General features: G+C 43.4%; 1 protein-coding gene and 1 pseudogene across 4 annotated transcripts in view; one reads left to right on the forward strand and one right to left on the reverse strand.

Annotated features, from left to right (window-relative positions):
* LOC103693837 (aurora kinase A pseudogene) overlaps positions 1–8,916 on the reverse strand; it is a 98,274-nt pseudogene extending 89,358 nt beyond the window's left edge.
* Positions 1–13,447, forward strand: part of Ube2e2 (ubiquitin-conjugating enzyme E2E 2) — a 277,665-nt gene that overhangs the window by 129,396 nt on the left and 134,822 nt on the right. The gene's annotated exons all lie outside the window — the stretch shown is intronic.

The following is a 13,447-nucleotide window of genomic DNA, read 5'->3' on the forward strand; positions in this document are numbered from 1 at the left end:
GCCATTCTCCCTCCTTGATGATTCTAGACTGAATCTCTGAACCTGTAAGCCAGCCCCATCTAAATGTTGTCCTTATAAGAGTTGCCTTGGTCATGGTGTCTGTTCACGGCAGTAAAACCGTAATTAAGACATCTTCCAAATTAAATTTTGGTTTTGGTGAAGAGTATAAAATTCGTGGGGCTAAAGAAATGGCTCTATGGATAAAATACTTTCTGCACCCTGGTTAAACTTCTCCCAGCTGTGTGTAAGTGAGACTCTTCTTAGTTTTTGTGGAGTTTCCTATAGCTGGAAACCCTGGGATATGAGATGCTTGCCTCAGTTCATCCTATGGTGAGTTGTTGATCGCATGAACTTTTACTTCTCAGTCCAAGCATAACTTTGGGCTTGGCCTTTGGTTCAAAGATGCTGTTGTTATTGTCTTTAAAAAAAATAAGAAAATAAAAAGTAAATGAAACCTCCTCCATACCAAGTGGAATGTGAGGAAGGAGTTCAGAATGAGGCTGTGAGCGAGGCACACAGAATGCTGTGCCTTCTTGATTGTCACCCCTTGGATGGCCTCAGAAGCTACTGCTTCCCAAACTCCTGTTCTGTGATCAAATAAAGGTCCGTCTCTCTTGTAAGGTGCCCCCAACTTGTCTTTCATACTTAGATCTTTTGTGTTTTCCCCAAGAAGACCATGGGATTATATTCCTTTCAATTTTTTAGGCTACCTGGTTCGTGGACCTTACTCTACACATGCTCACCGTGGCTTGCTCCAGTGTTGCCCAGCACTTGCTCTCTTGCACACTTCAGAGCCACCAGAGCCACCCAGGCATTCAGCACACCTGGGGTTTGCTCCTAGGAACATGGGATTGCCATTTCTGAAGGCAGCCCCCCAGCCCTTCTGTTTCTCTTTATGTGTTGATTCATGTCTGTCTAGCATCAGAGACGGGCTTTGAGGCCCTGTATGTCACCTTCTTGGACAGTGACATACTGAGGGGAAATTTTTCATTTTGATTGCATTCAGTGATCTCTTTATGTCCTGAAGCATGAAGTCTGGTCTTTTATAATTCTGGCACAATCAATGTAACTGTAACTATGTTCTTACTCACATAGGTCCCTAAACCAACCTTCTATATAGGAAATTTAGGCTAATTTCGGTTAATTTTATATAATCATTAAAAATAATCAAAAGTGTCTCTTGGATACTTTATTATCTACTGCCAGTGTTTGTTTAAATCCCTCCCTGTGTGAAGTGGGAAAATGTCAGCTTTTGGTGTCCTTTGGGAGTTTGAAAATGTCTCAAACGCTTCTGGCCCTGTTTCTGAGCTTCTGTGGTGTTTGTGTTTGGGTATTTTCTTCCTTTTGATTTGCGTTGCCTCTCACAATCCCACTTCTTACAAGTTTATTCTGTCCACAAAGAGTTCACTGAACGTTTTCCTCTTCTCATATCTGTTTTATACTTTTTCCAGAACTTCCCTTTTCTACTTTAAAGTCTGTGTGTGCTTCTAGTCACCTGGCATCTTTCCTGTGTCACCCTCGACTGTCCCCTGCTTCCCGTGGCACTCTCAACTGTTTACCTGGCACCCAGCAGCTCAGAGTGGAACCACGTGGACTGCGTGGCATACAGCAGTCATGATAGTTTCAAACACAAACTGGCCGAGTTGAAAAACAAAATAAATTCTATGATAGAATAAGAATTTCAGATTGAAAGATGCCTCTCTGTATGAAGTATCACAGGAGACAGTCAACACTGGCAACATGGCACACGCCTTTGATTCCAGCATTCTGGAGGCAGGGGCAGGTTAACCTCTGTGAACTGAGGCCAGCCTGGTTTTACATAGTGAGTTCCAGGACAGGCAGGGCTACATAGTGAGTTCCTGTCTTCAATAAAACATTGAATCCATTCTTAGCATTTATGAGTAAAGTTTACTCTATTTCCATAGAGTTGTTGTGAAAGTAAGGTTGGACAGTAGAAGCTGTGATCATGGTTCTGGTTCACCTCATCAGAAAATGAAGGGTGTTGTACTCTGAAAGTGAAGAGTGTCAGAGGCGGTGGCACAAGGAAAGTTCCAGGCAAGTGAAGGCAGACCTAGACAGGACTCTGTAGTAAGTAGGGAACAGAATGAAGAAAAGAAAGTAAAAACGCTAGGGTGATGCTTACAGAATTTAACAATAGGTAGGAGGGGCTGGTGATTTTAGCCGCCAGCCTTTTTGTCATGGTGGAACGCGTAGTCAGCTGTGAGCCTTCTGTGGTGGCTCACAGTCCTGGGCTCCAGAGCCCTGCTTCATCCGGTCTGCATCAGCCGTGAAGAGGGGATCAGAGGAGGCTTTTTGCGTTGTCACTTAAGGATGCTCTTCACGCATTCCCTCAGTCATTCCGGTGGTTACGTTTCTTCAACCTGTGTCATGGCTTGTTTCCTTATGTTTGTGGAACTGTGTGTGTTCAGAGCATCAAGTTTACCAATGGGACACATTGTTATTTAGTTGTGGGCTTCCCTGTCTGCCTTGTCTCTCCCTCCCCGCTCCTTTCCCCTTTCCTCCTTTTCCTTTTCCCCTCCTCCTGTTTTCTGGGTTTTTTTCCCCCCTTCATACCTCTTTATGGGTTTTTACTTTGTTTCGTTTCTCCATTCTTCAGAACCGGGAGTTGAACCCAGAGTCTAATCCACACTAAATAAGAGTCTTAAAGAGTCCTAAGCCCTCTACCATAGAGTGGTGCATCTGCCTTTAAACATCGCTGTTTTCTTACATTTTGAAATGGTCTTCCTAAGATGCCCGTGATGTCTGTAAATTTGTGCCCCCACCTTCCATAGCCTCTGGAGTGGCAATGACAGGTGTGGGGCACATTCCCGCCTAAGGACTGCTTTTCATTTAGCATGAAGAACTAAAGCTGAAAAGGTCAAAAGACTAGTTCTGGAAATACACAGAGGTGAGGAGGCAGCCCCAGCAGGCTGCAGCCTTAGAGCAGGCGTTCCTGGGCAGAGGGCTGAAGGTGAGCTGAGAGCAGCCAGATGCTGAGAAGGGCATGAGGTGGACAGCACTTTCCAGGACGCAGTCTTGTCTGGTGCTTTGCCCTGCTGCTGATAGCTTTACCTGTATCTATATGTAGATAGGGGTAGATGTAGATGGCTTTCAAAAGTCACTGAACTCTGCATAGTTCAGATAGAACATTTACACATTTTACTGAATGTTACTCAAAAACAGAGGGGGCGCACACCATTTCTCATGTTTCTGCCTGATCTATTTTTTATTTCAGTTCCAAGTGACTTCATCTTTGTTACTTTTAAAATGTTCTCAAAATGACGTCTAGGAAGAGAAATAAGGCAATATATTTCATGTATAGCTTCCAGGAACTGCAGTTTCCCATCACTAACCTGGGTCTCAGATCCCTGCTGCTGCCCTGCGGGGTTAGCTGGTGTCAGTGGGGGAGTCAACTGCACTCAATTTAAGTTTGCTGTTCCTGCTCTGTTTGGGAGTTTTCCTCTTTTCCTCATTTAACTTCCTTACATCATCTATGCACCATGGGGCTGTACACTGGGAAACGGGACAGATAAGCACACAATAAACACATTTGCTGATAATGCTCTACACCTCCACACCCAGGCTGCCTTTCGTTGTTCCTGGGAGCACAGAGGAATTGTCTGTGAAAAGCACTGGAAAGTGAATAAGCTCGTATTTGTTCGTGAAGATTATAGACCCACTTCAAGCACACGGGAACTGCGGAAGAGTGGGTTAATAGTGAGTTACATGTTCGCCAGTAGGGATGTCTCGTACCTGATGTTGCTGCACCCACCGTCCACAGAGGGCGCTCATCTACAGCACTTCCTCACCCCTGCACAGCAACAGAGTAGACTCTAAAAGGCCTAGGACTATTGGGCTGTCAGTCCCCCTTGGTGACTCTGCAAACCATGTTTGACTCTATATTCCTAATCTATTGAACTCGCTCTGTAGCTGGCCCACCTTCCGGCTTCACGCTGGCCCGAGTGCTGGGACTGCACCTGTGTGCCGCCGTGCCTGCTCCAATCTCTTCAGCATTAGACAGTGTTTAGTCGGGTCAGGAAGAACACGTGACTGAGCCCAGGACCTAGACCAAGATCTCCTACTTCCCTTTCTTGTCCTTCGTGGAAACCCTCTTCTCCAAGTCACTGTGGATTTTGGTGACCTGAGAGACTTGCCCTTGTGTGCCCTGCATCCCTGTCCTCCCTTTCTGGCACCCTCACCTCCAGACACAGTAACCACTCTGCTGCTACTCCTGTCTTTTAAAGCTCAGTTCTTTGAGAATTTTGAGCAATGTGGTTTGATCGTATGTACCCCTCCCAACTCATTATAGATCTGCCCCCCAACTTTCTGTCCTCTTCTTTTCCCCTCCCTTCCTCTCTTTAAACCCAACCAGACCAAGTCCTGCTGCCATGTCCATGTTCTCGTTGGCGTGTGGCTGTCCACTGGAGTATGCTCTGTCTTCCAGTCCTCATGCATTCAGAAAACTCCGTGAGCTGCTTAGGAGTTCTCCCTCAGACACGGCCAAGTGCTGAACACTAACACAAAGACGACACCTGCCATGGGGTTGGGTAACCCCAGATCCCACCATGTGCCCTGCACAGATACGCAGTCACACTACCCAGCCAGCTACTCCGGGATAATTTTAGAGCTTCTCAGCTTGAAAGACTAAATTGTGCTGTTATTACAGTAGTCCACCCTGATGTTGGACACGAGTCACATCTCATCTGGCCTAGGCTGTTGTCCTGGCATAATTATTATTTTTTCTTTTTTACATAGGGTCTTAACTGTGTACTCTGGCTGTCCAGGAAATTATTATGTAAACCAAGCTGGCTTCAAACTCCAGATGTGCACCACTATGCTCAGCTATGATATAACTGTTTTGAATAATTTGCTTTCCAAATGTTTAGATGGTAAATTATATAGAGAATATATAGAGAATATATAACAAAAAAACCCAAAATATACACATGGGTGATTTTAAAGTATGTCATAGTAAAAACGATACCCAGGGTATTTAAATACCACAGATGCAAATGTGCGTTAACTGTTCTTTTGAGCAGCGTGCTCTCCGCAAAAGGAGTCTCACTGCTGTGATACACCACACGGTGCTCAGAGTATCGCTCATAGAGTTACTGTGAGCTAACGCTTCATGTTTAAAAGCATCGAATCCTAAATGATTCCATAATCTGTGACAGAATGCTCAAACACAATTAGAAATTTTATTTCTACATTGTAAAAGTAAATGTTTAAATTAATCCTGTTTACAGTTCTTTATAATCAAAGGGAACCAATCGCTGGTCTTTGTTTTGTGCATTAAAAAGAATCATGCTAAACACAGAAAGAAAACAATTAAAATAGATAATGAGGGTAGAGAGGTGGCTCAATAGTTAAGAGCACTGGCTGCCCTTGTAGAGGACCTGGGTTCAGTTCCCAGGACCCCCTCATGATGGCCACAGTCCTCAGTAACTCCACAGCAGGGAACCTGGCATCATCTGACCTCACAGTCACCAGGCATCAATGTCTTAAATACACATACCTGCAGGCAGTCAAAATACTCATCATAAAATTAAAATTAAAAATCTTTAAAACATTGAAGACATTGACATTAAATAAATATTTTATACTTATCTCTGCCTTCTTAAAAGATAGATTACTTTATGTGACTACTCTGTATTTGAATGTGTGAGGTTGCATAGTTAAGTCATGCTTTACTGAGATTTCTTTCTGCAATACTAATCAGTCATTGATGATAAAATTCTCTGTAAGAGGAATACATTACAATCATTAAAGTTCATGGTCGCTAGTATTTTTAATGTACATAGTATAGGATGTTAATCATACAGAACCCATTTATTATCACCCATTAATATTGACTCTTAGTTAATTTTTCTTCATCCAGGTTGAAACTTCAGTGATGAGCTAATTAAAAATCATTAACTTCCTACTCAAAATGTCACCTTGTTAGCACACCCACAGTAGACAGATGTGCTTGGACCTTCAGAGTGGAATCGCTCTTGGGGATTGCCAAGTGAAATTATTAGTTTTGATCCTCTATCGTTACTAATTTTTTATTATCTAGATTATATAAAAATCATGTTTTTCATTACCGTGTTGTATGTCTTTAACCATTAAATCAGTGGAGAGTTATGGTATTCTGCAATAATAAAGCACAAAAAGAAACACTCATTTTTGTTCGAGCATTACAAGATAAAAGATGGCATCAGTAAGAAGATCAGCTTCATCAGCGTCCTGTGGATGTGCACTGGGGTGGGGTGGGAGTGGGGATTGGTGGTTAATTTATAAGAATGTATTAGAAACGCTGACCCCATCCTCTGCTGTATCATTCAACTGAAATCTAATTTTATCAGTATGCCCATGGGAATCAAACTCTGAAAAATTAATTTGTGCTAACCAAACTCACAAGAGATCGATTTATAAACCAGTAAATCACTTTTTAATTTACTGTGGGAATGCTACCTAGCCCAAACATGAGAATTTTTTTTCTGATGTTTTGAAGTTCCTACCATCTTAGAAGAGGCTTCAGTGGTATAATGATGGGAAACACCAAGCCTCCCCTCCACCCTCTGACTGTACTCAACATGGTGGGTATGTCCTGACAGAATGTGTGGTGGAATTCCCTTCCTTTCCCTACGGGGAGACTCATAGTTGAAGTCTGACTGTACCTGAGCGAGTGTATTATTTTAAGGGTAATTTTCCTGAGCCATTATTGAATAACCTCTTTCTTTCTGCCAATTTCTATGTTGACATAAAGAGCTGTCTGATTAAAACACCCATGCTCAGAGTCATACTTCTCTACAGAGTTTTGAAGACAGCATTTCTAGGTCTCTGACAAGCCGGCTCTCACTGCTGTTGTTCCGACAGATTGTCTAGTGTTGCAGAGTATCACCTAAGAGGAATCTCAATGCGATTGTCTATGTTGAGTTACCCCGTATGTCTACAGGGGATTGTCCTAACTAGGTTGATTGATATGGGAGATCTAGGCCACTGTGTGAGGCATCATTCCCTAAGTAGAGCGATATGAACTATGAAAGTGGAGAAATCGAGCAAGTGTGTGAGCCTCTCTCCTATTGACTGTAGATGTGTTATAATTAGCCGTTTGGGGTTCTGTCTTGACTTCCCAACAGTAGTGGACAATAACCTGGAATTGTCAGCTGAAATCAGACCTTTTCTTTCTTAATTGCTTTGTCATAATTTTTATAACAGCAACAGAAATTAAGCTATAATAGTACATAAGATAAAAAGTGAATTATGTATAGTCACAGTGTCCACAAATTCCCTAAATTGACATGTGAGCTGGCACACACCCGTAGTCCCGGGTAGCAAGGGGATCATAAGTTCAAGGGTCAGTATGGGCAATGTTTGTGAGCCTGTATGTCTAAAACAAAACAATTAAGCAAGAGGCACAAATTCTGTAAGTACTTTTTTTAAAAAGTGCTTTTAGGCTTTATAAAATATTATTTAATCATAAATAACTATAAATGTGTAACGTTTGCAGTAAGAAATTTGTATCAGTGTGTTTGTAATGTGTCTCCTCTGTCACAGAGCTCAAGTTTGTGGGTTTTGTTCATTGGTGAGATCTTGGGTGGACCTTTGCACAGCAGTATCTACTGGGAACTTGCCCTTCAAGATCACACAGTGGAGCTTGCCACTCTCCGCAGCGAATTCATGGTAAACATGTCATGAAGCCTTACCGCATGGTGGAAGTAAGGAGGTGGCCATGCTATGAGTCATGAGTCACCCATATATCCCCTTGGATCAGTAGTCCTTAGAAAGAGACAGAGAGACAGAGGAGGGAGGGAGGGAGAGAAAGAGAGATGGTGAGGGAGACAGAGAAAGACATGCAGAGAGAGACAGATAGAGAGGCTGAGGGAAGGGAGAGGAGAAACACTAACTGAGCTTGGTGTGGGTTTCTGAAACCTCAAAGTCTGATCCCAGAGACTCACTTCCTTCAACACGGCAAACCTCTCAGGAAACACATGTGGCAGGTGTGGTGCACTTACCACATAATCAAACTTACTGACGTCAGGTTCCTCAGGGAGGCTGGAAATGAGGACTTTGTGGAGAGTAATTAAAGCTTGAATATCCCTGTTAGAGCAACTTCTGGGAGAACAGTGGGCAGAGACCCATAATGACATAAGCTCCGAGTGGGCTGGAGGTGGATGGATTGGGTGGGCCAGCTTCTAGAGCTATGCCTGAAGGCTGACCAGATACTGTCACAGTATTCTACTGTCACGACACATCCTTGGCCTAAATCCTCAGTCATCTTTCAGATTCTTAGGTTTGTCTCTCCTATTCTTACTATGCCCAAAATGCGTATCATCTAGATAGCAAACCTTGGTGTCATGAGACTTCTCTTTGGGGAGGCATAAACACCTATTCCCATAAATGACACCGGTGGCAAACCAAGGTATAATTCCACTAGGATGCACCCTGGGTAACCACGAGTTTCTGGCTTGCGTACAGAGCACAGGTGAGGGGTCACGGGCAGAAATATGGGTGACCTTGAAGTAGCCTCGTGGAAGGTTTACACCCAGGATGGATGGTGGCTCCCCATGACTGCATAAATGGAACTCCTGCTCAATTAACCTCTCTCAGTCCATGTACTCGCACTTCCGGAGACCTAAGGCCTCCTTAATTAGGGCACGACTGGGGACCCAAGTGAGGGTCCAATGTCCCCACCTCCTTCCTTCTGTGCCAGCGGAGTACAAGTCCGATGGTAGTGGAGTCTTGCACGAAGCCACGGCTCACCTGCGGGTGTTTTGCTTGGAAGATAATGCTCTGCGGTTGGAACAGTTCAAAGCTGAATAACAGAATCCTAGCAGCCTTGGCACCTCGTCTACGTTTGCACGTGAGTGAGTTGTGCTGCTCTCTGGCTATTACGGTCACCGCACAGGTGACCACTGTTGTTCCATCCATGCGCTGTCCCCAGCCACGAGTGGTTACACCCTCTGCTCTGCTGCACCCTCTACTAAGCCGGGCCTCAGAGGCTTCTTTTACCCAGGGACCAACGGAACGTTGTCCCTCATCGGCAGCTGCAACTACTCTATATCAGCATCTGGGCATGCTGCTTTGTCCCTCTCCTCACTGTGGTTAGTCGTGATGCTAGTGACACTAACCTTAGGACACATTATTCAAAGGTGTCAGAGTCCTTGACTTAAGTCAGTGTCAGGTGATAGTTGCCACTCCTTGTCATGATGCAAGACACCCAACAGCCTGATAACGAGTGGTTCTGCACTCAGTGTCAGAGGTGCAGAACTGCGGCTCCAAGATCCAGCAGTGTTTGCTGATTCTACCTGCTGTTACTGGTGAGTGAGCCTCTTCAAACTTGAACCCTTTGTCTCCCTCCAGGTCTGAGACAGCAGGATGACTATAAGGTGCATAGCAGTGTCTGCTGTAGTCTGAGCACTTAGTGAGTGTCATTAGGAGTTCAGTCTCAATGATAGTTGGGATTTCAGTTTCCCAACTTGTACATACACGTAACTGTGGGCCTCCAGCTGAGAGGGAGCAAAAACAAAAAAACAAAACAAATGAACAAAGAAAAACCAACCAAGTAAACAAACAAACAAACAGAAAACCACACATTTTTCCTAAGGTAGGAATATGCAGTGAGTTGAGCTACCCAGTATTTTATATTTATCTGAAAAGGAAATATAATTAGTGAACAAAATATTCTCCAAGCTGACAGCATATAAGGAAGAAAAGAAAGGCTGCAGTTTACTTCTATGTTTCCCACTATGTTAGAGTTCATAGGCATAGCAATTCTGAGTACCTCTTTAGTTTCAGGGTTATGTGTACCTCACTGGAATCATTTCTTATAGTGAGGTCTGTACTCTCAAAACTCAACATAGTAAGCAAAAGTTCTTTGTACTTGCTGTCTCACCAGAATACGTACTCTAGAGAGCCAGCGAGCCACACCCAGGTTTTTTGTTTATTTGTTTGTTTGTATGTATGAGTGGTGATGTATGAATTTCTGTCTCTCTGTCTCTGTCTCTCTGTCTCTCTGTCTCTCTCTCTGTCTCTGTCTCTCTCTGTACACTAAACATAAGTAGTTCTCAACATCCTTTTTCTAATGTGCAGAGAGTGCAGTGATAACATCGTCACAGCGTCTGTACTTGATATTCCCTGTCACCCCCATTTATCCTTTTGCAGTGCTGGGGTGTCTGTGGTAGCACATGTGCTATGCAAATCCTCTGTGAGTAGCCACATCCCCTGGCCTGTGTGTCAGTGTATTTTGTTTATAGATTAGAAAATTGGCTATAAATGAAAGTCTGGTTTATTTGGCCTCATCTTCTCCCATTTCCTAAAGTTTGCTGATACATACTATATAGATGACATATACTTACGATGATGGTAAATACTTACATTGGTACATGCATTTATATTTATGGTACATACGTATATTAATGCACATACTTGTAATGGTGTTTTACACTTACAGTGTTAAGATTTGTTTATTTGTTTAAACTGAACCTTTGGGTATGTGCCAGTATTTTATCCATAAGTTACCATTATGGGCCACTTTCTCTCTAAATTTCCTATACTGTTGTGTCAGTAGGAACATCCATGGGCAAATGAAACAAGAATTGTATGTGACCATTGACCAAGTGCAGTCTTCCTCATGAAAACAGACACAGTTTCATTTAATAGGAAACCAATAATAAGTTAATGACACAATTCATCTAAGATGCCTTTGTCTGGAGGAAATGAGAATTGGCCCTGTAGACATCAGATGTTGTTAGAGTCAAGCTTCTGTAATTTTAACTTCTGTCTTAGAGTGCTGGGTCGCTGAACCTCACTGGGGTCATACTCCCAGACTGTGTCCTGCTAGTGATGGTTAAATCATCTTTCTATCTGAGCAGCAACAATCACTATACACCTGCTTTCTATTTAAAAGCGGTTGTTTCAGAACGTGCCTTTCTTGTGGCTTTGCTGTAAAGGGATCTCTTCAGTCCTGATCACTATGTACACAGGATTCTTTCCTGGCCACCATTAGCTTCATCCTGTGATCTGACACTGAATCAGGGCCACTGTTCTCTGCCTGGATTATGGACCCCTGTTTTACACCACCGTGTGACAGCTGCCTCCGTAGCCTTCTGTAGTCTCCTGCAGAAGTGACATATATCCCACGGGGCTGCAGGGATGACCGTGGGCTGCATTCCTATGCTCACACTAGAATGCTGCTTTTCATTTAATGGGACAGCACCTCACAGCTGACGGCAATTGAACTGCTTAAGAACACAGATAGAAGCCTTACTGGGCCAAATGTCATTTTCCTCTGCAGGGTTAGTTCTATTTTACTCAATCCATCAGGACAACAAGCTCAATCTTCACAGAGGGGACACAGTATGTAGACCATAACACAGAATAAAAATAATTACACTTGGTTTAGTTCTGAGCTTATTTGGAGGAAGTGTAAGACACTTGTAATTGATACTATCAAAACAGAACTGTTGTACTACTTGTAACAGTTTGCATAAGCTTGGCCGAGGGAGTGGCACTATTAGGAGGTGTGGAGTGGGTGTGTCACTGTGGGCATGAGCTTTAATACCCTCGTCCTAGCTGTCTGGAAGCCAGTCTTCTCCTAGCAGCCTTCAGATGAAGATGTAGAACTCTCAGCTCCTCCTGCACCATGCCTGCCTGGATGCTGCCATGTTCCCGCCTTGATGATAATGGACTGAACCTGTAAGCCAGCCACAAGTAAATGCTGTCCTTATAAGCGTTGCCTTGGTTGTGGTATCTGTTCACAGCAGTAAAACACTAACTAAGACACTAAGTTCAGTGAACTTGTTCAAGTTTATACTGTTTTAAAGTATAAGGCAGGCATAATTAAGTGTGTTTCACATATGAACTGCTATTGTCAAAGGAGAATTTTTTGACAAAGGTACTACTTTGGGAAGTTTACTAATCAATACATTCTAGAAAAATATTTCACCCATTCTGATTAGGAGGAAGGATTTTGAATTTGAGATAAAAACAAGTGTTTCCTTCTTAGATACAGATGGCTAAATCTTAAGATTTTTTTCTGGGTATTTATTTTAAAGTTACATAGTCTTGACTTGTTGTCAAACTCCATATCTTGGAATTTGAGTCAAAAAATATTCCCATTACTGACGTCTTGCAACCCAACTCTCTCATCAGCTTTCAGTTACCAAGATGTCTTATAAAGCATTTTAGAGCATTTACATTTCCATAAGAACACGTGAAAACTATCCAGGGCTGATGCTTGGAAAGGCCTCATGGCTTTGAAGTGGAGTTGGGCTCATAATTGAGCAAATAAGGACCGTGAGTGTGCCAGGACCGTGTGTTTCTGGGGGGTTGGATGCAGTGCTGGGGTTGAGTATACTGGCTGCACATGTTCCTGTGCGGGTCAGGCTAACAAAGACTACAGGGTCCTCTACACAACATGCAAAATTATGTCCTTTGTGCTCATTTTTAGTTCACTGCAGAAGGCGACTTAGGCTGCATTTTACTTATATGTCTCAGATAAAGTTTATGCTTCCAACGTCTGTGAATCTGATTTATTACGGTATCTGTAAAAACTGACTCTGTGGATATAGCTCTCCCAATTAGAGCATTCATGAGACTCACGGTTCAGTCCTGAGTGGAGGGGCTGGAGGAGAGTAGATTACAACAGTCTGCATTCGTTAGACCCCATAACTGTCAGGAGTGCGTTCGCTCTCTTCTTTATCTATGTAAGTACAGTCTTCTCGTGTTTGACTTTTCTTACCACGATCTCTGCTGATATCCAGCAGAAGCGTGTGGGAAGCCCCTCCCCCATACCCTGTCATTCTGTGTTGTCAGAAACTGCTGTGGAACCCTTGCCTTAGGACTGGTACTTGAACTTCGTTTGTCCAGTGCTGTGTTTTAAGCACTCAGTAGTTGACGGGAGTTTGAAGTGCCCGGCAAGTTGTTGCAGACAACGTCAACTGCACTTGGGCGAAGATGACAGTTTCTGGTTTTGAGTTGGTACCATTGTGCTGGTGAACTCTTCAAGGGCCGTTACACCACTCTAAAGAACAATGTCCCACTTTACTGCTGTCACTGGAGTCCAGTCTTCTGAGGACATCAGTACGTAACAACAACCTCATGTGTGCCAGACAGCTGGCCACAGCAGCCACATAATTTTAGAATTACTGTTAATAGGAGTAGCCAGCCATGCACAGTCGTTATAACCTTGGAAAACATGACCGTAATGAAACATGACCTCGTGCCTACTTCTTTCCCACCCGGCTCAGCAAACCACCTCAGAGCCTTTACCTGGCTTAGGGCACACAGGACATGCAGAGTTCAGACTCAGTCCTAGAATTTGCAGTCTTGGTTCATGGTCACTTCAGAAAACCATGTGTTAGGACTACCGGAGAGGCCACAGGGCTCAGTGTTTGCTGCCATAAACACATCCCAGTTACTCTTTGACCATCTTAATGCATGTAGATACTTTGTGTGTGGA

The sequence above is a fragment of the Rattus norvegicus genome, chromosome 15 (assembly GCF_036323735.1).
Source record: "Rattus norvegicus strain BN/NHsdMcwi chromosome 15, GRCr8, whole genome shotgun sequence".
NCBI lineage: Eukaryota > Metazoa > Chordata > Mammalia > Rodentia > Muridae > Rattus > Rattus norvegicus.